This window comes from Heterocephalus glaber, unplaced genomic scaffold (genome assembly GCF_053883595.1).
Source record: "Heterocephalus glaber isolate CG9 unplaced genomic scaffold, H.glaber_assembly_v1.0 deba00001564, whole genome shotgun sequence".
Classification (NCBI taxonomy): domain Eukaryota; kingdom Metazoa; phylum Chordata; class Mammalia; order Rodentia; family Bathyergidae; genus Heterocephalus; species Heterocephalus glaber.
This window is the reverse complement of record NW_028258351.1, coordinates 6,594,673-6,621,643: the sequence shown is the minus strand read 5'-3', so window position 1 is coordinate 6,621,643 and position 26,971 is coordinate 6,594,673. Positions and strand designations below refer to the sequence as shown.

General features: G+C 44.1%; 1 protein-coding gene and 1 pseudogene across 1 annotated transcript in view; one reads left to right on the top strand and one right to left on the bottom strand.

Annotated features, from left to right (window-relative positions):
* Asic2 (acid sensing ion channel subunit 2) overlaps positions 1–26,971 on the bottom strand; it is a 1,077,068-nt gene that overhangs the window by 694,904 nt on the left and 355,193 nt on the right. The gene's annotated exons all lie outside the window — the stretch shown is intronic.
* LOC101724200 (coronin-1B pseudogene) lies at positions 6,307–11,200 on the top strand (annotated as a pseudogene).

Genomic DNA, 26,971 nt, shown 5'->3' with positions numbered 1-26,971 from the left:
CCCTCCCTACATGGCACACCCTGTTCTATCATGTTCTCAGCTTCCTGTCACACTGGATGAGCACTACGGGCTCCATCTGAAACCAGCCCTTCTTCTTGTGCCCCAGTTTGCAGCCCTCTCACCAGCTCAGCACCATGGCCCCCTGGCACGTCATTTACCCCCACTGCCACCTCAAGTCCATTCCCTCATCCTTGGATCGCAGCCATCTGTATGCAGATAAATGGGCTCCAACTAATCTCATTTCTCACTTTCCCCTCTTACCTGGCTCACTCTTAAGGGCTAAATTCTACACCTTTCAGATCCAAATGTTGATGCCCTATTTCCAGTGTGACTGTTTTTGGACCTAGAATTAAGGGGTTGTTATGGTTTATATTTAGATGTTCTCCAAGAGCCTAATGCCCTCAGCCAGGCTTTCAGAAAGTGGATTGCAGCAGTTTGTAACTTTTTCTTAGGAGATGGAGTCTGGTCAGAAGAGGAGGGTCACAGGGGTGTGGCCTGAAAAGGTTTATGTCCCTGTCCACCTCCTCCCTTCACTCTGTTTCCTGGTTGCCATGCTGTGAGCAGATCTCTGCCCTGCTGAAACCTCTAAAAAACATGAGCCAAAGTAAACCTCTCCTCCCCTTAGTTGTGGGTGTCAGGTATTTTGTCCCAGCGATGAGAAAAGTGACTAAGACGGGATAATTAAGGTGCTCTTCTAAGAAAGCAACACTAGAGTTCTCAGTGTATTTTGCACAAGGAAAAGTCCACATGCAGGCGCAGCCAGCTATTGATCTGCCAGTCAAGGAGACTTCTCACCAGACACCTACCCTGCTGGTGCCTTGATGTTAGGCTTCCAACCTCCACAACTGTGAGACAACAGATTATTGCCATTTAACCCACCCTCTTTGTGGTCTCTAGCTAGGGCAACGCAGGTAGACTACTACACTCACTGTGCCTCGCCTCTCTGATTGTCTCACTCTTCGTCCAAACTTCCAAGTGTGTCCTGTTGGAAACATACCTGCTGTTCCGCTACCTGGGCTGCTCTTCTCCAGGTCCCTGAATGGTTCTCTCCTCCTCTCTGTGCCTGGTGTAAGTCTGCTCTCAGCTCCTACCACAGTTCCTCTGATTAGCATATCAAAACTAGCACCCCTAACTCTTAACCTTCTTACTCTGTCTTATTTTTTTTTCCTCTTGGTTGCCCCTGCCTAGCAATGTAGTGGTGTATTTTTTCTCTCCCTCATTAGAAGAAGAATGCCTCCAGGAATGAGCTTCATTCCCTGCTCCCTTCATCCTATGGGGATGGAACCTGGAAGGTGTTCATTGAGCCTTTCTACAGTGCAAAAGTGACAGTGTCAGGGGACTGATGCTTTGCCCTATGCAAGAGCTCAGCAAAGAGTACTCCTCAAGGAGGCAAGCTTGGGATGTGCCCCAGGTGACCTCAGACATAGCAGGTTCCTCTAGAGAGGAACACAGGAAAGATACAGGATAGAATCGGGGAAGTGAGAAAGCCTTTGCTTGAAGTCCTTGGTGGAGTTGGGGTTGTGTAGGAAGTGCCAGTACCCTGCCCTGGATGACACTGTTCCATCAGGCAAAGACCCAGTGGATCTTGTGGTTGTAAAGGTCCCTATTGGTGCTGGTGAACCCCCTAGCAGAAACCTAAATCCGTTCTACAAAGTCCTGAAGAATGGCTCCCACTTAGACTTAGCGCCCTGGGAAGGAGCTCACTGCTCCATTGTGAGTTAAGTCCATTGACAAGAATAGCTTTCCTCCTTTTGGGCCCACCTCAGACCTTCTGATGACCCAGGGTCCAAGTCCTGTACTCTAGAGCCACCATGAATAAAATGAGCCTTATTTTTCTTCTGCAGGAAAGTTCACCATTCTTTTTCATTTTCAAAGCTCAAGATTTTTATTTCCCCCCAAAAATGCCCTTTGGATGGATGGGTGGATGAATGAATGAATGAATGTATGAATAATTTCAAGATCCTCATCCTCTCGGCCTCTGGTGATTCAATAACTTTACTGTTAAGCATATAGTTCAGAACATTTCTTGGAATTCTTCTATACTACATGTCTGATACAAGCAAAATAATAAAGGTAGAAAAATAATCTTCAATAAGTGTTTGCTGGCAGAATGAATGAACAAAATCCTGCTCTCCATGGGGCTGGGGCTACAGGAAGGCCACCAGGGGAATTTATTTTTCCTCCCACAATGAGAGAAAAGATTATGAAGTAGAAAATCATCCTGCTGTCACAGAGGAAAGTGAGGTCTCGGTGGGGTCAATCCAATGCCTGAGGCAGCGATAAAAGTCCTGCCCGCTATAATTCCCACCCTGTGAAATTATTAAAATCCCATCTTTTATCATGCAGATACTTGGAAAAGAAATACATTTTCTCCTGCTACTAACCTTTATGTGCATAGCCTAAACTCCAGCTTCTGCATTGACTGCTCTGCTCTCAGTCCCAACCAAGACAGCTCCTGCCTTGATGTCCCTGGCCAGCTCCAGAGGACAGTGAAGCCCTCAGTGGCTCTTCCCTTGCAGGCAAGTGCTTTTAGTCAGCTCAGTGGAAGGCTATGATCCTATAGTGATTCACTGACTCTCATTTGGCTTTTTTTTTTTTTTTACCTTTTAAAAAAAATTATAAATGCAATACATGTATGTTGTAAAAAGTTAAATAATAGAGAACCATATAAAGAAAAGTTTAAAAGTCTTCCTATTTTTCCTGCCAATTGTATTTTCCTCACCAAGAGCATTAAAGAATGACCTTTTCAACATTTTCTATCTTATATAAATGTCATGTAGTGGTGCATATGTGATTGTACCTTAAATAGAATTACATCATGCATTTAACATTAAGACTGTCTTTTATCCACTAAAATAGGTCCCAAAGACAAGTCAATGACATGTTTTAGTCAATACACATGGATCTAACGCAGTCTTTAGAAAGAAAGACAGACAGATAGATGGAGAAAAAAGAAAGGAAGGAAGGAAGGAAGAAAGGAAGGAAGGAAGGAAGGAAGGAAGGAAGGAAAGGAAGAGGGCCTTTGGGTTATGTTGACTTGAAAAAAAAGTTTTGAGGTATAACTGAGATACAATAGGGCTGGGGGTTTAGCTCAGTGGCACCGCACCTGCCTCGCATACCCAAGGTCCTGAGTTCAATCCTCAGTATCAAAAAAAAAAAAAAAAAAAAAGAGATACAATAAAGTGAATATTTGGTAAGTTGGCATTTGTAACACAATCTTTTGTTTGTTTGTTTGTTTGTTTGTTTTTTAATACAGGGTCTCACTGTGTAGTTCAGGCTGTCCTTGAACTCACTATGTAGCCAAAACTGGACTCAAACTTGGGACAATCATCCTGCCTCAGCCTTTGGAGTGCTGGGAATACAAGCATGCACCACCATGCCCAGTTTGTAATAGTCTTTTTAGTGTTGTATGATATTCTGTTATTTGGCTCACTACTACCTATATATAATCTATTCCCCTATCAGTAAATGTTGAAATTGCTTCCATTCTTTTTGTTGTTAATATAAGTGATTTTAGGGCCGGGGATTTAGCTCAGTGGTTTCGCTGCCTGATGCACAGGTGCAAGGACCTGAGTTCGATTCCCGGTACCAAAAAAAAAAAAATATATATATATATATATGTGTGTGTGTGTGTGTGTGTGTGTGTGTGTGTGTGTGATTTTACAGCCCCTCCCCTAAATTTACCCTACACATTTATCTTCATAAACTGAGGCTTTGTTTTGTGGGTGGAAGACTAGCAGTAGGCTTGTTGATCAAAAGATTTGCTTTTTTTACATTTTAATCAATACCATCCGATTCCTTTCCCAAAACCATAGTCCTAGATTATGGATGGATGTGTCTTCAGTTTATTCTCTTCAATGCAGACCATGTCCTTTTTCCTAAGAGGGATATTTTGGGGTTAACTTAGCTCACTTCCTCACATCTGCATAAGTTAGAGAAGTTTTTAGAATTTGAAATCTGGGTTTGAATCTCAATTTCTAGAATTTTAAATTTTAGGTTATGTCCACAAATTATAAACTGAGGCAGGTTACGGGTTTACATCATTTCTCAAATATTTGGTTTCCTCATCTAAAACAGGGTTATACCGAGTGTCTCGCTCACTCATTGGGTTTGAAGGTTAAGAGAAAGTCAGTCCTGGCGTGAGGATGCAAGCCTGTAATCCTAGCCCTCTTGGTGGCTGAGGCAAGAGGACTACAAGTTCAAGTTGGTGATTTAGTGAAACAAAACAAAAAATTAAAAAGGACTGGGGTTACAGCTCAGTGTGAAGTGTCTGAGTTCAAATTCCAGTACAGAAAAAAAAAAGTTATGTATGAAGCACCTCTAGCAGTACATAGAATATCACCAAAACACCAAAAAAACCAAAAAAAACGGTAGCTGCTCCTATTGAGTGGATTTCTAAACCCATGGAAAGGCATCCATCTGTATGAAATGTTCATTCTACTCAGGTTTGGGAGAAGGTACTGTGTTTGGAAAATGTATGAAAGTCCCAGTTAGACTTAAAAGTAACTTGTGATCAGAGTTTGAAAGTATATAATATGACTATGGGGCAATTGGATATAAGTAGCTATCTCCTCCCTCAACCCATTGCAACTTACCAGAGGAAGAAAAAAAAGAACTCAGAGAAAAACTGAGTTGAACCACAGAGAACATGGAATCCCACTGCTGGTAAACTTTACACTTTGCTAATTCGGTGTCCTTCCACCTACATGCAAGCCAATATCTAAGAAATTGAGATTATTAGCCACCAACACCAAAAGGAAGGGCTTGCATTTTATGCCAGGTAGACTTCAGGCTACCAGCAACCTGAGAACCTTGCATCTGGAGCCTGATTGAGAGAACATCTGGCCTATAACCCCACCCAAAACCAGAGCTCCTGGTGGTCCACTCAGCCTCAGGACTGAGGATGGAGAATTCACCACTCCAAGGACAGCCTGCTCCTCTGCTCCTTCTTTGCATTGTTCCCCTCATTAGACAGCTTTTCTGTGGCTCTGGAGCAGATGTTGTTAGTCCTTCAGTCAATCTCCCAGGACTCCTTTTTATGTGTTTCCATATATTTCCAAAGGCCAGCACTCATGTCTTTTGGATTGCCCCTGGTCTGCCAGAACCTAATACGCACACTAACACAAACATGTCTGGGTTATAAATATTTAGATCACATTCTCAGGTGAGATCATTGTGGAGGGGACATCAATTCTGAGGGCTTCTCTGGAGCATTAAGCTTCAGTTACCCACAGTGATTGCTGGCTTAATGCCTAGTTCTTACTTAGCTGCCTCCCTCCCCTCCTTTGCTTTTGTTATCCTCACACCTCCCAAGTAAATGGCTTGCAACCAATTCTTATCTCTGGGCTCCTTCTAGGTGGGGAGGTGCTTGAGAACACAGTTAAGAGAATGTCTAACTCTTCTATTATTTATACCAACTGGCTCTTGGTCTCCAACCCCACCCTCCTGAACCAGTCAAGACTTGGCAAGTCTCCACATGACAGTTCTTCAGGGGGCTGATGTCAGCTCTAGAGTCTTCCTCATTTCTAGGCTGAACATCTCTATTTCTTTGACATGTAGCTCACACACTGACCCTGAAATGATTCCTGAAATGTTACTGAAGTTTTCATGAAGGGAAAGACCAGAAGCATTCTTTAACCACCGTGATCTTTTTGTCCTGGTTTGCCCATCTCTAAGGTCCCAGTTCCAGCAGAAAGCTGTAAAGTTGAAAGAATTATCTCACTGTGATGGTGCAGTCAAAGAAAATAGAGCTTCTAAGATGAAATGCTCTTTGTTTCATGCTGAAGAACTAGGGCAGCAAAAGGTTAGGAAGATGTTAAAGTTCATGTGACAGATGAATAAACAGACTTAAGTCTGTGTCAGGGAAGAAGAGTTCCCACATTTACGATTCTGTGTGTGTCTCTGTTCCCAATCTGATCCATTAGTTAAACTAGGGGAAAGGATTGGATTTTTGCCTTGATCATCAGCATGTCTCAAACGGTGAAGTGAGAGAGTGTGACTAGAAGCCAAGAACATTTGAATTCAAGTCTTGACTCTGCCAGATAGACCTACGCCTTCTTGGCATTTCCACTCATAAACTTGTTGGAGATAATCTAGAAGAAGGTGACATCCTGATACACTTAGCAAGGATGACAACAGCTCCTGACACATTCTAAGCACACACAGCCCATGAAATCAGAAGAGAAGGAAGAGCAGAGGTTGCAGAAAGATCAGTCAAGGAAAGTGCAGAGTCCCGATCTTCTCATCTGAGCCCAGAGCTTCCACGCAGACATCTCATGAAGGTTGAAGACCAGGGTGATCTCTACCATGGAGTACGTGACATGATCCTGGGACCAGATGGCCCTGGCTATGTGTGAACATGAGTTCTACTTCTCTAAGCCTCTGTTAGCTTCTCTGGAAACAGAGCCACTATTGCCCCTTCAACATATTGCAAGGAACAAGAAGACACACATACTTTGCTGTCTGAATTAAGATTTCTAGCACTTCAAGCAATTTTCTTGGCTCCACACCCAACCAGCTCTGTGCGTTGGCTGTCAAAGAGAATGTCTGGTCAGTAGCGGTAGGAAATCTTTGGAACACATGGAGCTATCTAAGGCAGGCCAAGGCCTAGGAAAAGGAGAGACATGACTACCAAGGGTCTCTAAACCTGAAGTTTCCTAGCTCCTCTTGGTAGGCCAAGAATGGCCAGTAGGTTAGAAAGCATTTTATTCTTGGAATCAGTGTATCTGCTTAGATTTCTAGTTCGCCCTCCTGCACATCACTGACAGTCTCTGGGAACTGTGTTTCTCACTGAGAAAGTGGAGGAAGTCAGTATTCATTGTGCCTGCCACAGGGGGATGATACAAAGATCAAATCAAATGGAAGAGTTAAACTCAGCGTGGATGGTAATGGGCTTCATGTGTGTGAGCCTGCTGTTTGGGCCTCTTAGGTTCAGAATTTGGTGGAAGATTCACCCCAGAGATTTTGAGGGGACATAAAGATAAGACAGTGCTGATGCTGGGTAATGGAAAAGTCCCTGGAACCTGAGCAGGCATTGAGCAACATCTCTGGGCACTGGTTGTAGCCAGAGTTATCCATCTAGGCTTCCAAAATGTTTGTGTTTGCCTGTGATAACACTGACAGTGACAGACAGGGCAATTTCCTCCTGCTCTGCTCAGACATCACTGCCATAAGCTGAGCCCTGAGCCAGATGCCCAGGTTGAGGCAGGCTGCAATACTGGTTCTTGTTGATTTTCAGATCCCTTGAGGCTCTGTGCCAGGGGTCCTGCCAGGGTTTGAATAGGGGACCTATATGAATCAATGAATAGAAATGAGATGAGCCAAGAATCCTTAGTTGGGTGGCCTGGTGAGGGGAGAGGTAGCTGGCCAGAGCTTGTGGGATGGAGGAAAGTGCCAGGGTTGACATTCCCACCAGTGGCAAGGGTCAGTGGTCAAAAGGCTGGACCAGACTAGACCCTGAGCCCTTACAGGTGCCAGCCGATCACCAGGGACTCTGGGAGAAGTGTGCCTGGAAACAGACTTGCTTGAGTATGGACAGAGAAAGTGTGAAGATCACTTGTAGACCGGGGTCTTCTAGGCATTCAGATTAATCTGGATAGGACAAACCAAGAATGGAACTTGATCCATCTACAAATGAAGACAGTGGAAATCATGTTTTAGCAGCCAGTGCCTTGCCACCACCCTTCTCCATACCTGGGTTGAAGACTGGGTGTAATACCCACACGGTTTAGCTTCACAGAGAAGTCAGGGTAAAAAGACATTTGAAGAGAGCTCTGTGGAAATTACTGTTATCCTGGGGGACAATGGCTTAGATTAAATGTCCTAGTCAAGTTACCAAATAGAGAAAAAATAAAATAATAAAAATAAGGCCTGGAGATGAAGGAAGATAATCAGTATCCAGAGATGCTCTAATATCTTGCCTAAAGCACCCGATTGTCGACAGTTACAAGATATGCAAAAAAATAAGAATATCTAAACCATGCACAAGGGAAAAAATCAAGTCACAAAATTGCCTGTGAAGGGGACCAGATGTCAGATTTAACAGACAAGGACTTCAAAGTAGCTATACAAATATTCAAAGAGGGAGAAATTATTAAAAAGAAGAATCAAATTAAAATTGTGAAGTTGTCAACTAAATCAATCAAAATGAAAAATAATTAGCAGTAGTAGATTCAAATGGGTAGAAGAAAAAATAAGTGAATTTGAGAATAGATCAATAGAGAATATACAATTCAAAGGACACAGAGAAAAATAGAATGCAGAAAAATTAGTATGGCCTCAGAGAAATGTGGGATGCTTTTAAGTGCACCAAGATATGCTTAGTGGAAGCAGATAGAGGTAGAAAAACATCCAGGAAATAATGGCTGATAAGATCCCCAATTCATGAAAAACATTAATGTACACACTCCAGAAATCCAGAAAACTCCAACTAAGGCAAATGCAAAAAGGTCTACACACAGATACCTCATAGCAAAAATCTCTCAACACCAAAGAGAAGATCTTGAAAGCAGCAAGAAAAAAAAATGATTCATCATATAAAATGGAACCCCAATAAGACAAATGGCTAAATTTTCACCAGAAACAATGAGGTCAGGCATCAGTGGATGATATTTTAAGTGCACAAAGGGAAACAAAACTTTTTACCAAAAATCTTATATCCCCCCCAAAATATCCTTAATAAATGAAGGTGAAATAAAGGCATTTTCAGATAAGTAAAACCTGACAAAATTCATTGCTACATTTACCTTACAACAAGTACTAGAGGACATAGAGGACATGTCTCTTGTTGAAAATAAACCCAAAGGGAAATTTAAATCTGCGAGAGAGAGAGACGGGGTGGGGGGAGACCAGCAGAGGTAATTATATAATTTTAAAGTATAGTATAAATGCATGTTTTTTCTCCTTTCTTTTCTTAACTGATTTAAAAATAAATTACAGAAATCAATATGTGCGTTGTTGTATTGTTGAGAATACAAGTCTAATATGTTTCTGTATATATTTCAAATTTGTGAATAACCATTCAAAGGAAGAAGATGGGAGCAAAGTGGTTTGCAGCATAGAAATGACTCCAGATGGTAACTTAAACCTGTAAGAACACATGAAGAAACCCAGAAATGATAAATAAGAACATAAATGTAGCAAACTCTAAATATATCCATTTCTCCTTTCTTTTCTCAGCTTTTTAAATAGCTATAAAATTATATAAAGCAATAGTTACAAAGGTACTGTTGGGTTTATAGCATACATGGAATAACAATAACAACACAAAAGTGGTGAAGAGGAAATTTAACTGTATAAGAGTAGCATTTTCATAGTGGAATTAAATTTGAATAAATCTGAAGTAGATTCTAACAAGCTAAGATGTATATGGTAAGCTTTAGAGCAACTACTAAGAAAATAAGTAAAAAATATAGAGAGTGGAAAAAATTAAAGAAATTAAAATGTTATACCAAAACAAATTCACCTAACATAAAAGAAAGCAGTAAAAGAGGAATAAGAGAATTAAAAAAAATACATGAGATACATAGAAAGCAAAAAGGGAGCTGTAAGTCCAGTTATATCAAAACAGCATTAAATATAAATGCTTTCAACAATACAGTCAAGAAGCAGAGACTATAATACTGAATAAAAAACCCCCAAATCCATCTATACGTTGTTTACGGGACACACTTTAAAGGTGCAAAACCATCAAAAGTAAAAGAATAGAGAGAGATCAGGATCCCAAGCTACCTGAGGCTGCCTCCACAGCCCCTGGCACCCCTGACATATCCTTCCAAAAAGTAGTGTGGCAGAGCAAATTCTGGCATGTGTTTGGGCAGCTGGTCAAGAATGACCAGAGCTATGACATTCAAGTGTCCCGTGTTTCCTGGGACAGCACTTTCTGAGCAGTGAACCCAAATTCCTGGAGGTGACGGTAGAAGGCAGTGGTGGGGGTGCCTTCCTGGTGCTCCCAGGAAGAAACAAGACAGGCTGGATTGCCAAGGCCTGTCTGACAGTGTGTGGGCACACAGGACCTGTCCTAGACATCGACTGCTGTCCCCACAATGACAAAGCCATTGCCAGTGACTCAGAGGACTGCACAGTCATGGTGTGGCGGAACCCAGAGGATGGTCTGGTTTCCCCACTGGCAGAGGCAGTGGAGGTGCTGGAGGGCCTGGTGGGTATCATCACCTGGCACCCCACTGCTCCAAATGTACTACTCAGTGCAAGCAGTGACAATGTGGTGCTCATCTGGATTGTGGGCACTGCAGAGGAGCCGTACCGCCTGGACACCTTGCATCCCAACCTCATCTACAGTGTCAGCTGGAACCGCAACGGGAGCCTCTTCTGCATGGCATGCAAGGACAAGAGTCTGCGCATCATTGACCCCTGCCTGGGCACCCTGGTTGCAGAGTGGGAGAAAGCCCAAGAGGGGCCCCGACCTATGCAGCTATCTTCCTGGCGGATGGCAAGGTGTTCACAGGCTTCAGCCACATGAGTGAACAGCAGCTGGCATTCTGGGACCCAGAAAACCTCAAAGAGCCTATGGCCCTGCAGGAGCTAGATTCAAGCAATGAGGCTCTCTTCCCCTTACACAATCCCGATACCAGTGTGGCCTACGTTTGTGGCTACGATGACTGTAGCATCTGGTACTTTGAGATCACAGATGAGCCCCCTACATACACTTCCTGAACACATTCCCCAGCAAGGAGCCCCAGAGGGGCATAGGCAGCATGCCCAAAAGGGGCCTGGAGTTCAGCGAGTGTGAGATTGCCCCGTTCTACAAACTGCATGAGCACAAGGGTGAGCCCATTGTCCTGACTGCCAAGAAAGTCCAGCTCCTCCAGAATGATCTGTATCCTGACATGACCCGAGGCGGCCCTGGAGGCTGGGGCGTGGGTGAGCAGGCAGGATGCTGACCCTGTTCTCACCTCTCCCCAGGAGGCTTATGTGCCCAGCAAACAGCGAGACCTGAAAGCCAGCCGGGGAAACGTGTTATCCGACAGCCGGCCGGCCAGCTCCATTCGTCCAGGAGCCTCCACATTTGGTGTCATCACTGCTGATGCCCCTCCCAGTGGCACCCCCACAGGGGCTGGGGAGGCTGGGAAGCTGGAGGAGGTCATGCAGGAGCTGGGCACTGAGGGCACTGGTCAAGGAGCAGAGGGACCTCATGCACCTCCTGGAGGAGCCGCTTGGCCACATGGAGAATGGGGGTGCCTAGGACCATGGCCTGTGGCCCCTTCCCCTCGCTGCATCCCCTCCAGCCCGTCCTCCCTCAGCTTCTGCTGGTTGGTCACACCAGGCCATGGCTGCCAAGCGAGGGCCTCTGTGGCAGGTCAGGGACCAGTTTGTGCCTAGCCAGGCCTGGGGCCCAGGTTGGAGGCACCGCCTAACTCTGGTCAGGTCATTGTTACTGTGGAGGATTTTTGTACCAAGGCAAGCTCAGTTATACTCTGAGGGAACATTTCCCCTACCCACCCAGCCCTCTCCTCCTCCTCAGAGAAAATGGCAGGGATGAGCTCTATATTTTCATTCCAAATACAATTTTCTTTCTAAAAAAAAACAGAATGGAAAAAATATTATGCAAACAGAAGGTGTAAGAAAACTGGAGTGGGTAAAATAAACTTTAAAACAAAAAGGTTATCATTGCAAAATATCATTTTACAGTGATAAAATGGTCAATATATCAGAAAGTTACAACAATTATAAAGATGTAAGCATCTAACAACAAAGTCTTGAAATTTATGAAGCAAAATCTTCCAATAATGGATAGAATTTTATTAACGAAATTTTATTAACAAGGAAATAGAAGAAGTGAATGACACTATACACAAATTAGACCTAGTTGGCCATGGTGGTGTACACTTGTAATCTCAGCACCAATGGGGTGGGGTAGCCAATGGGGAACATCACAAAGATAACTAGAAAACTGCTTTGAGATGAAGGAAAATAAAGACACAACATAGCAGTTGGACAGGCAAACTCGCTCCTATTCGATCTAACTCTCGGGGTAGTGGTCTGGGTCTCGCGGATTTAAGGATGTGCTTCAGACAGAAAGCAGGACTCTGCTCCCAGAGAGGTCACGTGGCACCACCTTCCTCTGCCCAGCCCCGAAGCTGCCCTCACTTTACTCCCCCATCTCTCACAGGACGAAGATCTTGCTGCTCCTGCTGCCCACTGCTGCCGTCGGGTCACGTCACTCATAGCCCACCTCCAGGTTCTCTCCCCATCCCGTATTTGTTCCTGTAGACCCCATAGAATGTGAGATTTGAAAGGGTCCCAAGGGATCATCTAGGCCAGTGCCTTACACGAAGATGAAGATACTGAGGGTCGGGGGGGGAAGGTGACATCCCCAAGTCCACAGGCCGGGACAGCAGCAGAGGCTCCCCTCCCCGCTGGTGGCAGGGCCCTAAGGATGCACCTGTGATCCCTGATGCCAGCCTCTCACAGGGGTGCCGGGCCTCAGACAGCTTCTCAGACATCATCGCAGCATCTTCGAGTCACTTTGATCTCAACATGAGACAGTTTGTGGGGATCCAGGGTTGTGGGAAAGGAGCTAACATTCCTATTTCAGAGATGAGGAAGTCGAGGTTTGGGGAAGCAAAAAGACTGTCCAGAACCCACACCTTGAATACAGTGGAATCCAACTGCAAAGCCCACTCTTCTAATGGTCAAGGAGCTCTGGCAGCTCTTCTGGTCTCTTGCCCTGCTAGTCACTTGCCTCTGGGGTTCTTATGCCTCCTGCCTGTGTCCCTGCAGCTTCCCTGTGGTGCACTCGTTGGGCTTCTCCTGAGCAAACCACACCCTTTGCAGGTCTGAGCTCCAGAACCTTGGACCCAGACCTGGCACTTTCCCTTTGAGAATAAGAACTCTGGGGAAGAGAAGTTCATTGCTTTAAAGCAGGGCTTCCTGATAATCAAAGAAAAAGCAGGCATTTGGATTCCAGTTCACTAACCCACTTGTGGGCAGGGTAGGGTGGCAGCCCTGTGTGCTGTCCCTCCTGGTCCTTGTCTCCCATCCATAAAATGAGACCTTGTGTGAGCCCTGGTGGGTTCCTCCCTCTCCCCTGCTTCTGGGCCCCAAGAGGAAGCTGCTTCGTGATCTCCAAGCTGCTGTCGCGCTCTGGGCTTGAAGGATGAGAAATAGAAGGCATTATTATGCTCTTGTCTTCTGTCATGTGGCTCTTAAGTGATTAGTGTAACACTCTATACACAATAGATTTGTAATTAATATTTGTGGAATGCATAAATGCATGAGCCATGAGCATCTCTATGGAGGGGAACTGAAGCCCTGCATGACAACAGTCCCCAGCGTCACCCTGGTGCCTCTTCACCTTCTCTCCCAGGAGAAAGAGGAATGGCTAGGACAGTGGTGATCAGGGTCTAGGACTCAGAGGGGGTTGTGACCCAGCCTATGTGCCTTCAGGTGTGCTCTCCTGAGGTAAGGAGGGAGCAAGCTGCTTCCTAGTCGTCCGACTTCTTTCCCTTGCCTCCTGGGCTGGTGAATGGAAAGGGATGGAAAGGGACGTAGTGTGTCCACGCCCAGAACTTAGATTCCGCAGGGAAGTGGTGACTCTCCCTTCCTCCTGCAGTCCAGCCTCTACCCAGGGCAAGAGCACCCCTTTCTTTCTAAAGGCACCCCAACAACTTCATCTTTGCTTAGTCCAACCTACTTTCCCTACTGAGAGTGGAAAGTTCTGGTGCATCTTGGAAGAGTAGACATGGGCTCATTAGATTCCTGGAGCAGGTGTCTTTACGAGTCAAGTCTTATCTTCTCTCCATACCTGGGGCCCTTGTGTCCAAGCACACTCTGAGCTGGCTGCCCCTGCCTGGACCATACTCACAGCTCCCCTCCCTGCCTCTGTGGCTTCCTCCCCCAGGCCAGAGTTGCCACTGGATGGCCTCTTTGTCCCCAGCACTCCACTGGTTACCTGAGGGAGAAGTTGACCAGCATCTCTTTGCAGCACACCAGGTCCTATAGCAGCACTCAACACTCCTCACAGCCAAGCCCACTGCTAGGCTTTAAACGTGACCAGTCCCCTTCAAAACACAGTTTGTAATTTGTCATTGGGGTGATGTTGGGAAGTGTGGCTTTAAGAGGTGGTTGAGTTGTTAAGTGAGGTTAATTCTCAAGTGAGTTCTTCCTCTCCCAGAACTGGAAGACAGGTTGCCACAAAGTGACTCTGCCCTGCTGTTTTGCCCCTTTATACCCCTTAACTTGCCCTGCCTGTTTTTCGCCACTTTATGAAACACTATGAAGCCCTCACCAGAAGCTGGTGCCAAGCCTTTGACCTTCCCAGCCTTTTGAACCCAGAGCCAAATGAATTTCTTTCTTTTACCTACAAACTACTCAAAGTATTCTCAGAAAGCAGAAAGAGGTACCTGCCACGCTTCCCCTCTCTTTGTGTTCTGCTGCCTTTATCTTGGGCCTGTCAGTGTGGACTGGAGAAAGAGGTCTATAGGCAGGGGAGAGGCTTGGGTGCCTGGCTATGTGCTCCCCCAAGTATCATTGCAAGTGAGCTTCAGGAGCACCAGGAGTCTCCTTCGATGCCACCCCACCATCCTCGCTGGGATGGACTGGTGCCACCCCCCATCCCATTAGTGACCAGCTTTGAACACCAGGCTCTTTGAAGTAAGCAACTCCTTTTCAGTTTTCCATGCATTTCCTCACTTATTCTTGTAGCTCCTATTTGTTGCATCCTTGTTCTGTGCGAGGTACTGTACTAGGGCTAGGGAACCGGGTTGTGACTTATAGGTCTTCAGAAATCCTGAAGGGAAACAGGCTCAAGGAGATCCAGTGATAGGTGATCAATCAGCTGTCATGGAGTCAGAAGACCCAGAGTCCTTTCCCACTGCAGAAGATTCTGAGACCTCAGGCAGCCCTTTCCTCACTCCTGGACTTTGGTTCTTCATCCTGAAATGAAAGGATTACAAGAGAACGAAGAGAGTGGGTTCTTAACAAGAGACTTATGGAAACAATGGATGCTCTTCTCAGAAGTGCTCATGTACAGGGCATTTTACGAAATAAATTATGTAGTCCTTGGAACTGGAGTAAGATGCTTTTAGTAACCTTTCAACTCGTAAGATATCTTAATGCCCAGAGACCTACAGGTACAACTCCAAGATGACCTGTGTGAGGGCACTACAGTTCATAATTCCAACCCATGCCTGGGACCCCAGCCCTGTGCAGAATACACATGGGTGTCAGATTGTGTCTGCTTTTTGTCTTTACTTTTGTTTGCTTCATTTTGACCCAAGATCACTGACAGATCCAGTGTTAGCTGATTCTTCTGGGACAGGACAGGACTGAGCACCATCCTGCAGGTTCTCCATCCCACCTACACGCAGCCACAAGCTCATGGCAGCTGGGGTTGGGGTGATTCATCTTCCTAATAAAACACATCCATCCCGTTTCCAGAGGAATCAGATTGGAGATATCCCTAGGGTTAGACTCGGGAAATAAAGTCATAATATTATCAGTCTTCACAGACCTATTTAAATACAGATTGGGTTGCTGGAGAGATGAAAGGGGCCCCTTTTGTTATGAAAATGAAGGGAGCTAAGAGGCTGGAGTTTGTGTTTTGATATGTTAATAAGCTTGGAAGCCACCCAGGGTGGGGACTGCTGGGGAGGCTGAGTTGCCCGGCATATTTATTTGTGCAGTTTAATTTAACAGCTAGGCTACAACACAGCCGCAATCAGGATTGTGTAAAGATAATTACAGCCCTATTATTAATCAGATGCCTGCAGGAGATGGCTTGCTAGCTTGCTGCTCCTAGCCGCATACAGATCTGCAGCGGGGCTGACACAACACGCCTATGGTCTCATTCTGCCATCTAGTGACAGCTCTAGGGATTGCTTAGGGCAAACAAATTATTTTGGATTCTTTTTCAAATAAGGTTCAACCACTTTCAAGAAAGAACAGAAATTGCTGCCATTTCTGAAACGATAAGATATGGAAAGTTCCATGAAAGTCAAATGGCCAGTCTACCATTTTTACTGATTCTGAGTCTGAGGTCTAAGAGAATAATTTGCTCAAGGATATAGTTTCTGATTAAGGTTAGAATTTTTATTTCAAACCCACTGATTTTCCTAAAATGCCAATGTACTGTATCTATACGGACACAAATACTTCTCCATCATTTTCCCTTTAATTCTCTGTTTTTCAATTCTTTCGTATGATGTTTTGGTTTGGTTTTTTTCCTAATTTTGGGTTCATATCGTGATTTCCTTTGATTCTACTTTCCTCGGGTTCCTTCTCAGAATGACTGTGAGTGCATTCCAGTGGGAAACAATTACACCTTCCAGGTGGTGCAGAAGGGAGGACCCTAGCAGAATGAGCTGACCTGTAGAACTGGGAGACAGAGGAACATGGGAGCCTGCTGAGAGGAAGACAGATGTTTAATCCTCAATGCTTGGTGGGAAGCAGGCTTACAGACCAGGCACTGGACAAGGAGTGAGGGCTAAGGCAAGGTCACAGTCTGGGTAGAGAGAGGAGTCCAGGAACAGACTGCAGATTATGGTCGGGTTTGCAGTAGACATACGGCCTGGTGAGACCGCAGACCCAGCTGGTGACCCTTCTGAGGAAGGGCCCTTTTAAATAAAAAAAAATATTAAAATTGAGATTAAACAAGTTTCATTTTCCTCCTCATATCTCTCAAAGGAAATTAAAATGAATTGAATTCAAACCTTCAGTATCACTTCTTACAATCATCTTCTTTCCTCAATTATTCTCATACTTTACATTCTCAAAAACTTTAATTAGCCAAAAATAAATAAATCAATTAAAGGTGAGTCAGTTAAGGGAATGAAAACACAAGCTGGGAGAAAATGTTTGCAAGGTATCGGAGAAAGGACTTATGTCCAAAAATATACAAAGAATTCTTAAAAAGATGTGTTTATATTTTGGATTTTTCATATAAGAGAAACCTTAAAGAGCAAAATAAAAAATAAATAAAGAGAAACAAAGAGATAGATCTTTTGCAAATGGAAAGGAGATCATGTGATAGGGAGAGGGGGATGTAAAAAGAATTAAGATGTGCTATGGATGTGTACCAACTCCCTGCGATGAACGTAATCATTATGTACTAATAAAAACAAAAATAAAAAGGAGCTCTTAAAATTAACCAATAAGAAACAGAAAAACCAATTTAAATATTGGCAAGTGATCAGAAGAGCTCACCAAAGAAAATGCATAGGCATTTAAGGCTTATCCATGTGTTTTTGTGGCTTGATAGTCCATTTCTTTGTATCAGTGCATAATAGTCCATCAGTAGATCTGTTCAGATGGCAATACATAAAAGAAAAGATGAAGAAGGAGTCATACATCATCAGAGAACTGCAAATTTAAAAAATGAGACACCACTAAACACCTCTTAGAATGCAAAATCCAAAACATTGACAATATCAAATGCTGGAGGCTTGTAAGTGGTACAGCCATTTGGGGAGACAGTTCAATGGTTTCTTATAAAACCAAACAAATTATCACACAGCCCAGTTGGTATATATTCTAGATATATCTCCAAATGAATTAGAAGCTTATATCTCTGCAAAAAACATTCGTACATGAATGTTTACAACACCTGTACAATTGCTCCAAACTGGAAGCAATCAAAATGTCCTTTAATGGATAAGCAAACTGTGGTATATCCATACGATGGAATATTTTTTGTTGTTGTTATTGTTCTCTTTTTTGGTACTGGGGATCGAACTCGGGACTTGGTGCTTGCGTGGCAGGCACCAGAACCACTGAGCTAAATCCCGGGCCCTATACAATGGAATATTATTCAGCAATAAAGAGAAATGAGCTATCAAGCCTTGAAATGGTGTGTAGGAATCCTAGATATATACTGATTACTAAGCGAAAGGCTAGTCTAAAAAGGCTACATTGTGTGTGATTCCAACTACTGAATATGATATTCTGGAAAAAACAAAATTATAAAGACAGTAAAAAGATTAATGGTTACTAGGCATTAGGAAGATAGAGGAAGGCGTGTATAGGTGAAACACAGGGGACTTTTCAGGTAGTGAAACTATTCTATGTGATACTGTAATAGTGGCTGTACATCATTATATATTTGTCACCAAAAGTGAGCCCCAATGTGAACTATGGACTTTAGTCAGTAATAATGTAGCAAAACTGGTTCATGAATTGTAACAGATGTACCACAGCAATGTAAGATGTTAATAGGGGAAACTGCAGACTATAGGAGGGAAGGTATGTGGGAACTCTATACTTTTTGCTCTTCCATACACTTAAAACTTCTAACCCAGACACAGTGGTGTATGCCTGTAATTCCAGCACTATGGGAGGCTGAGGCAGGAGGAGCATAAATTCAAGCCTGGCCAGGGCAATTTACTGACTTAATGAGATCCTATCTTAAAATTTAAAAATAATTAAAAATGAAACTTCAAAAAAACTTCCATAAAAATCAAAATCTACTAAGTAAATAGATAAAATATAAGAAGGTGGGCTGTAAGGAGAGACTGACTCCCTCCCTTCCTGCTTTTCCTCCTCCCTTCCATCCCTGCTCTCTATCAGGTAGACTGACTCTCTTCCTTGTCTATTTTTTCCTCCTTCTCTCCCCTTCAAGCCTCAGTCCTTCTCAGCCCATCCTCAGATTCTGCTTCCAGAACCTCAGGGAGGCAGATGGGGTGTATACATCTGAGATGGCAGGTACAAGATTCTTTTGTTAGAGGGGGCTGAATACGTTCACTGTGTGAACATTCTTAGCAACTGGGTTCCAGAAATTACATGGGCACTACCATGAAGTCATGGCCATCCTCTAAGGCCTCCTGGATAACAGTTTGGGTGACTGGTGACAGCATTAGTTTGGAGTATTAGCACAGTCCATGGGCTCTGAGGGGTTCCTGACCCTGGGACCAGCTAGTTTTTTATGCGTCTGTCTCCCAGGGAGACTGCAGGCTCTGCAAGGAGAGAACTATCATATATCTAACTCAGGTTGGTATTCTTGATCATAAGAATAAGTCTATCATCTAAGGCAGGCTATGTGCTCAAACTTGAATTATCAAATAATGTGTCAATGAGTGTAGCATCTGTGGTACATTGAACACTGTCCCCTTAAAGACAACTAGTCTTAAACTTTATTGTGGATTAAACCTGTGAATTTCACCTTATAAGACAAAAGGACTTTGCAGGTGGAATGAAGTCAAGCATTTTTGAGAGAAAGCCATTATTCTGTATTATCCAGCTGGGTCCTTGTCATCAAAAGTGTCCTAGTAGGAGAGAGGCAGAGAAGGGCAGGGGTGATTTAGCTATAAGAGAGATGAAGGAATATGAAGAAGAGACAAGCCACAAATTAAGGAATACAGACAGCAGCAATCAAAGCTGGATGAGGCAAGGAAATGCATCCTTTCCAAAGCCTCTGGGGGAAGTATGGTCCTGCTGACACTTTGGTTTCCGCCCAGGGAAACTCATTTCAGTCTTCAAGCCTCTATAACTGTAAGATAATACATTTCTCTTTAATTTAGGCCACTTTATTTGTGGTGATCTGTTGTAGCTATGATAGGAAACCAATCTGGCATCCTGCACTGGACATTGCTTCTTCTTGATTCAGTCAGTCTCTCTGGGTTTCCTTTTGGGCTGACCCCTGAGTATAGCTGTGGATTTCTCTTTACTTTCTGTTATGGTTTAGATTAAAAATGTCTGCCCAGAGTGCTCAGAAGTAGGGTTTTGGAAGGTGCTTAGATCATGAGGCACTAACCTCATCAATGGCTTGAAACATTTGATAAATTCGTAGCTGATCTACTAGGAAGTGGGCCATTGTTGGAAGAAGTAGGCCACTGGGGTGCCACTTGGAAGGGTCTTCTTGTCCCTAGTCCCTTCCTTACTCTTTCTGGCTTTTCCTTGTTCTCTTTGTTACTCATTACTGTCTCTGCTTCCTGGCTGCCATAAGGTGAGCAACTTTCCTCCACAAGCCCTTCCACTGTTGAAGTCAGCTGACCTGGGACTGACACCTCTGAAACTGTGAGCCAAAATAAATCATCCCTTCTTTAAGTTGTGTATGGCGGGTATTTTTTTCTCAGCAACAAGAAGGTGACTAACACACCTTCTTAAAAATGGTCTCAAATGGTCTGACAGCTTTCCCAGCTCCTGGAATCCCTGCTGGCCAAAGGCAAAGGATGCCCTCCCCAAAACTTCTTTTTGGTCCATCTGTAGGAAGATGATCTCCATTCTCATGCGGGCGTCTTCCACCTGCAGCTGGCAGCATGATGGAGAGGCACATCTAAGCTGTGGCTGTCAAAAGATGCCTTTTGAGCTCTGTGGTCTGACATAGGTCCCTCTCCAGTCAAGATTTGGGGACTTATCCTTGAGTTCTTCATCCTAAAGCCACAAGCCCAGTCCTTTTCTAGTTATATAGGGTATTGAACAGACAATCCAATAAAGTCATCTTGGGGTGCACTCATCATATGAGGAAGGAAAGTCCCCGAGACTGACTCTGCCAGTGGCTGAGAGCCAAAGCTGTCTGTGCCAACAGAGGCAGGCAGGCTAACATCAAACAGGTCAGCAGTCAGCAGCCCAAAGGCTCTGCTCACTGGTGACCCGTGGTCAGGTCCTATGGCTTACTGGAGGCCCTTGTTGATCCACTGGAGGTTCTTATTTATTGATCAAATTTGTTCATGAGGAAGGGGCATAATCTCCAGTTCATGGGGAATGGGAAGCAGAGCTACATGCATTTACTTTCATTCACACATCTGCTTAACAAGATTGGAGTGGGGGTCCCAGATCATGTTACCCACCCTCTCCTGCTCTGCTCATCATCCATAGCCATTCCTTGCATGTTACAGGGCCCTTTGTGTCCTCCTGGTCTTCAGTGCTCAGCTCGCACACACATTCCCTGTGGGGGTCCTCTGAGGCCTGCTTTTCCCAATGGGCACTGGTCCCTTGGCCCACTCTGTATCCTGCATTTTTATTCTTGTGCACTTTTGTACATATCGTATGAGATAGCCTTTCTTCCTCATGTGGACGCCTGTCTTCTACAAACGCCAGTAGGGACAAGACTAGCTTTCCTTTCAGCATGCACCATACTTAGCCCTGTGCATGGCAGACCTTATACTCAGTGAATGGTGCCAACGATCAACTGAAGTGCACAGGTCCCAGTGACATCCATTCACATACATCCTCCTTCTCCAGAAGCTGGGTTTCTGTGTATCACAAGCCTCCAAGATCTTGCTGATAGTGAGAGAGCAAGGCGCAGACGCCAGAGCTGAGCTCCAGAGGGGGAATGCTCAGGAAATCACTGTGTGATTCTTACCAGGGCCCTTTCCTCAGCCCACGCAGGAGGACGAGGAGTGGAATCTTGGCAGATTCTCTTTGCTGTGGCTGCGCTGCTGTCCTTATGCTAAGAGGAACAAAGTGAAAACCCTTTCTCACTTGAGACTTTCGCCTGCTGCCTCCGGTATCCTCCTGCTGGACACAAGGCAGAAACCTTCTGTGACTGGGCAGTAGTCTTATTCTGCTTCTCCTAGTCTCTGTGCATGATGCACTCAGTGGCCTTGGTGATCAGAGAGGTTCCAAGAGCTTCCGGAGCTGCTCCTTACTTCTGCTTACGCCCAGACAGGAAGGTGCACTGCATAGCTCTCAACCTGGTCCCCAACAAATACAGTTCTTAGGTGCTTTAAGCAGGACCTCACATTTTGGAGGCCTCCATATATAACAAATAGACTGAAAAAGAAATATATCGAAACACTCCTCTGGGTTCCGCCCTGAGGATGCGTAGCTCAGCATTACACAGAATAGTTCTAACCTTACAGAGACATTCCACAGCTAACATTGTCAATCCCAGGAAACAGATCTTTCCTACACCTCTCTTACCCCAGGTCCTCCAAACCCAAGGAGCTGGGCTGGATTCCAGGTGAAGTGGGCCGCTTAGCTGCCAGCCTCAGGGGAGGGGACGCAAGAGCTGTAGGAGCCTTTCAGTAGGCAAAAAGGGAAATTAATTACCTTGTCAAATCCTTCCCTTCAGATAGTATGAAGACAATTGATTCCAGCATAAAAAGAAAGTTCTTGTTCTTGCTTTTTTGGTTACCATGTGTGGTTGGGAGGAGGTGAGCTCAGGACTTAGGGCTCTAGTCACAAAATCACAGCATCGTAGGTAGAGGCTGAAGGCAATGTTGCAGTTATCTTACTCTTAAATTTGTGTGTACGTATGTATGTGTGTATGATAATACATGCATATACAAATGCATATGTAACATCTGTGAAGTAAAATACAGATTCTTAATGTTGTTTGTGAATTTGGATAGCACTTTAAGGGTACGTGAGACATGATGTGTAATGGCGTTTTTTAATGAGATTTACAAATTTAATATTTTCCCCCAAATAGTTATATGCAGCTCTGTCTTGGTGTTTGAACATTTATGTAAAATTTACAGTCCTTTTTGAACCTAAAAATTGCTTTAATGTTTTCACTGACAGTCCTGGTGCCAGCTGTCTCAACAGATCAGTTTGTCCATATTGGAATGAATTTTAAAAAGGCAATGATTCAAGAAAAGCTGTCTAATTTGACATGACTTTCACTAAAATACATATTATATAAAAATATTGGCTATTATAACACAATTAGTGATTTTGCTAGTATGAAACAGGAAGAAATAAATTTTATGGAACACGTTTCTAATATAAATAATGTATGCTTTTTGCTTTATTACTCATCTGAACATCACTGGATTGTCAACAGTACACCCAGACATGTTCAGTAAATATTGAGTTTTGTCATCTTTGATATTTTGCTGACTTTATTTAAGCCATATAAAAAAATTCAGACTTTTAAAAATTTTTGTGGTACTGTGGACGGAACCCAGAGACTTTGCACTGAGCTACATCCCTACCCCTTTTTCTTATTTATTTATTTATTTATTTAAATTTTGAAACAGAGTTGCTGAATTGCCCAGGCTGAGCTCAAACTAGCAATCTCCTGCCTCAGCTTTCCAGATGCTGGAATTTTAGGTGTGTGCTGCCATGCCAAGATGCCAAATTTTATATATATATAAAGAAAATGTGTGTGTATGTATCAGATTTATGGAGATGATTGGCCCCATGTTGGGTCCTGGGACCCAAGAGACTACAGAGGACAAGAAAGATGCCAAGTATTTATAATACGCTCAAGGATTATACCCCATGCCCCATCCTCCATGACCTTGAATGGGAGGAGGATTTGGACAAGAGTGAGAGTAGGTTGTGGGGGCTACTATTCCAAGGAACAGGGCAGATGTGCTGTGCAGAAAATCATGTGTACAATAATTTCAAATTTGGCCTTTTCTAAAGTTTGCGTTTTGTATGTCTTCCAAGGGAACATATGGTAAAACCTTGATTCCTAGAACTGTGCCTTTAGAGGGTAGTGGAACTTTAAGGAAGTGGAGCTTTAGTAAGAGATTCTTAGATCACGAGGGGAGGGGGAGCAGTTGTGCCTTCAAAGGGAAATCCTGCTCTCTTCCCTGACTGCTCCCTGGCTTTTCATGTGAGTGCCTTTGCTCTGTTATGTGTTTTGCTATCTTGTGACAAACCCACAATAATGAGGCCAATGGATCATGGACTGGAATCCCCAAAACTCTGAGCCACAACAAGCCTTTTCTATTTGTACATTTATTTTCTCAGATATTTTGTCAAACTGCTGGAATACTAACACAGGGTTCAATAATAAGGTATGTCTGTACACAGGGTTATGATGACCAGGACATGATGGTCACCATTTCGCAGCTGCTCCATGAAGTGATGAGGCCCTTTGTTTTCTCCCCAGGCCCAAGTTTCAGAGATTTCATCTACATCCACTTTCGAAGGTCCTTACTGAGTTAACACATACCTCCTCCCTGCCCACAACTGATTGCATATATATCTCTCTTTGGGATGTGTTACTACTGGGCTTAAAGATGAAACATTTGAGGGGAGAAGGGCTCTGAGAACCCTGCTTTGGAGCAGCCCTAGTTGGATATGAACATGCAAGGAGAGAAAAAGTTTGCTGATGGGTAGAGAGGCAGAGATGAGTGACTGAAGCAATGGAGAGAAGCCTCGGTCCATGATTCCCAGTCTCTTGAGCTTTGGCTCCATTAGATACTTTTTTATCCTTCTGCCTCATTACTGTGTTTTAATTAAGCTGCTAGACCAGGCTTTATCCTTGGCAATGACAAGATCCCTGAATAAGCTGGCAAAAGTGAAGCCTAACATGCAGAATGAATGTGACCAAAGTAACATTATTAGGTTAGAACAAGAATCACATCTTGGGCTCTTTCCCATCATCCATGCTGTCCCTGACTTCAATACATCATGAGGAGGAGATCTCAGGATATGAATCTCCTGTGATTTCTTGGAGAGTGGAAACCTTGTTTGTTTATTGTTCCCTCTCTAGGGTTTAGCATCATGCCTGGTGTGTAGTACGTGCTCAGCAAATATCTATACAATGGATGAATATAGGATGGAGTAGTAGCACAGTTCTCCTATCATCCAGTGACTATTAATTTAATTCAAATTAGCTAAGATCAGCCTGATGTTCCAAGGGATGCCAGCTGGTATCTATAGACTGGTGTCTTCAGGTCTCCCAGACCTTCCTCATTGAGTCTAAGAGCATCCCCTGGTTCCATATTGGATGAATCTTCTTTCTCCTTGGGCAAAGGAATGCATTGCAGTATAGTTCTTTAGTTTCCAGTTCCATCAATTATTTTTTTTCCCATGCTTTTGAATATAACTACAACCAAACCTTCTTTGGCCAAAGACCTGTGAGTGGAAGTGAGACGAATCAGTTCTAGGCAGAAGTTTTGGGAGTGGATGCAAGGCCTGCTTCTTTTTCTCTTCCTTCTGCCATAGTTATGGAGCACTGTAGCTGCCACTTCACTAGTGAGTAGGACAGTGAAGAGAGGAATCCCCAGCCAGTGTGGGTACATATATTTAAAGATCCAGAGATTCCCTGGCTGCTTGGTACTATTGCACAACCTGCTTTGTTATGACCAACGCAGCCCCCTTTGCCTATTTTCCTGCGTCCTAACTGTGGCAATCACCCTACTTATGTTTTTAAATTGGGGGATTTCTGTTGCATCAAATCCATCCTGGTGACTGGCCTCCTATGCTCTTTTAAGCTTTTTCAAGCTGAAAGTCTCCAACTGCATAGTGTCCTGTGTCAGATCAGCCATTCTTAGCATGTATATGTCATGAAAACAAGCCCTTTGTTCTCATCAGTACATTCCTATGCCTGACCTTGCCCTCATTCCACTTTTCTATAGTGTTTCTGATCTTTACCTTTTCTCTTCTCATGTGCCATCAGTCTGGGCATCTTCTGACACCGACCTGTAAAATTACCTGCCTATCAAACCATCCTCAGCCAGGACCACTGTCAGTGCCCCCTCCCTCATCCCACTATTCCTGCTCTCTGGAGGAGAAAGAGCAGAGGACAAAAAAACCCAGATGGTGACAGAGCGGAATCTGATAGGGCACCACTGTGAAACAGCTTTATTTTTTCTCCTCTCAGGACTGTCTGGCAAACTTATTTTATCAACTCTTCTTGCCCACCCGAAGATGCTATCTCAGGCAGGTTCTTCAATTTCCTGTCACTTTCAGGAAATGAAAAGTTCTTTGGTCACTGCTAGTCTCAAAATAGAGTGATTTCAATGATAAAGTATCCAATCCTCTGTAATTCTTAAAACTCTGAATGTCAGGCTTCACGCCAGTTCTCCTAGAACCCTGGCTAGGAAGTGGCTATGAGCTTGGGTCCTTTATTTTTCCACCTCCCTTAATGATTCCTGATCCCTCTTAGGAAGACAGCAAGTTTTCTGAGAATAAATGGAGGACATGGACATTTCTGCTTGACTGGGGCTGCCAGGCTTTGCCTGTGGTGTCAGAAGAGACGTACTAAGGTGGGACTTTCTCTTTAGGCCCATGTGAGGTCTTTGGAGGTGCCTCTGCACAGCAGAGGGACAACCTCACTTTTTCTCCCATACCCAGCAGAGGTGCTCAGAGAAGGGCAAGGCATTCCCTCAGCAGGGACCCCCTGAGAGCTGACCTGTGTCCTGCCATTGCAGGTGGCTTGAGATCCTCAGAGAGGCACATCACAAGGGGTTTCCTCAAAGCCACTGTTGAGGTGGAAGGCAGCAGCCCTGGCATAATACAAGAGGGACACACTTGGAAGAAATCTCTCCAACTTTTTATCCTCCACTGTTTACACCTGCCCTGGAGTGCTGAGCTGAGGACTGAGCTCCTTTATGTGTCCTGCACAGGGAACTTATCACCCTGTTCTAAAAGCATTTCCTTTCTGTTGCCCAGCTCTCACCTTGATGGAGGGAATGGGTCTCAGCTGAATTGGGAAAAAATGATCATTGGCTAGTTAAAATGAAGCTGGATGCTGAGTTAAGCTCTGTGTTTCTGGTTTGATCTTTGGTGGAAATAGTAAACAAGTGAGAAGCCTGGGGCTCACCCTAGGGGCTAACACAGCAGTCCCTTTGCTCCGCTGCCACACTATCTTGTTTTATTTGTTGGTTGATTCTGATGGTGATAAGCTCTAGTATAGACATAGATAATGACATGCACAGATACCCATGCATGGAAACTGGGCTGGCTTTGCTTAGGATAATTATCAACCATCATTAAATAAGGAGAGCCTTGCTGCTATCTGCCCTGGAGCAAAGTGTGCAGTTGCTCTTGGAAAGAGAAGCAGCCTGGTAGCAAATCAGCATGTGTGATCCAAAGTATATGCCCCAGGACCAGATTCGTGGTTCACGTTTGAAAGTCCTGTTTTCCTGCTCTGTCCCTGACATCTCAGGATGCATGGCCTATGTATTTTCTGATGGGCACCCAAGGTCGACTGTTAATGAATCTGTTTCATCCATCCTCTCTTTGTGACTATGCCCAGGATTTCAAAGGTGTATTTTCTATGTGTTGCAGAGTCTGTATTTTAAACCAGCCCATTAGAAACCTTATTTTGGAGAAAACCCACTCTGCTACTTGTGTGCATCTGATACGGTGACAGATTTCATATAAATATATTCAC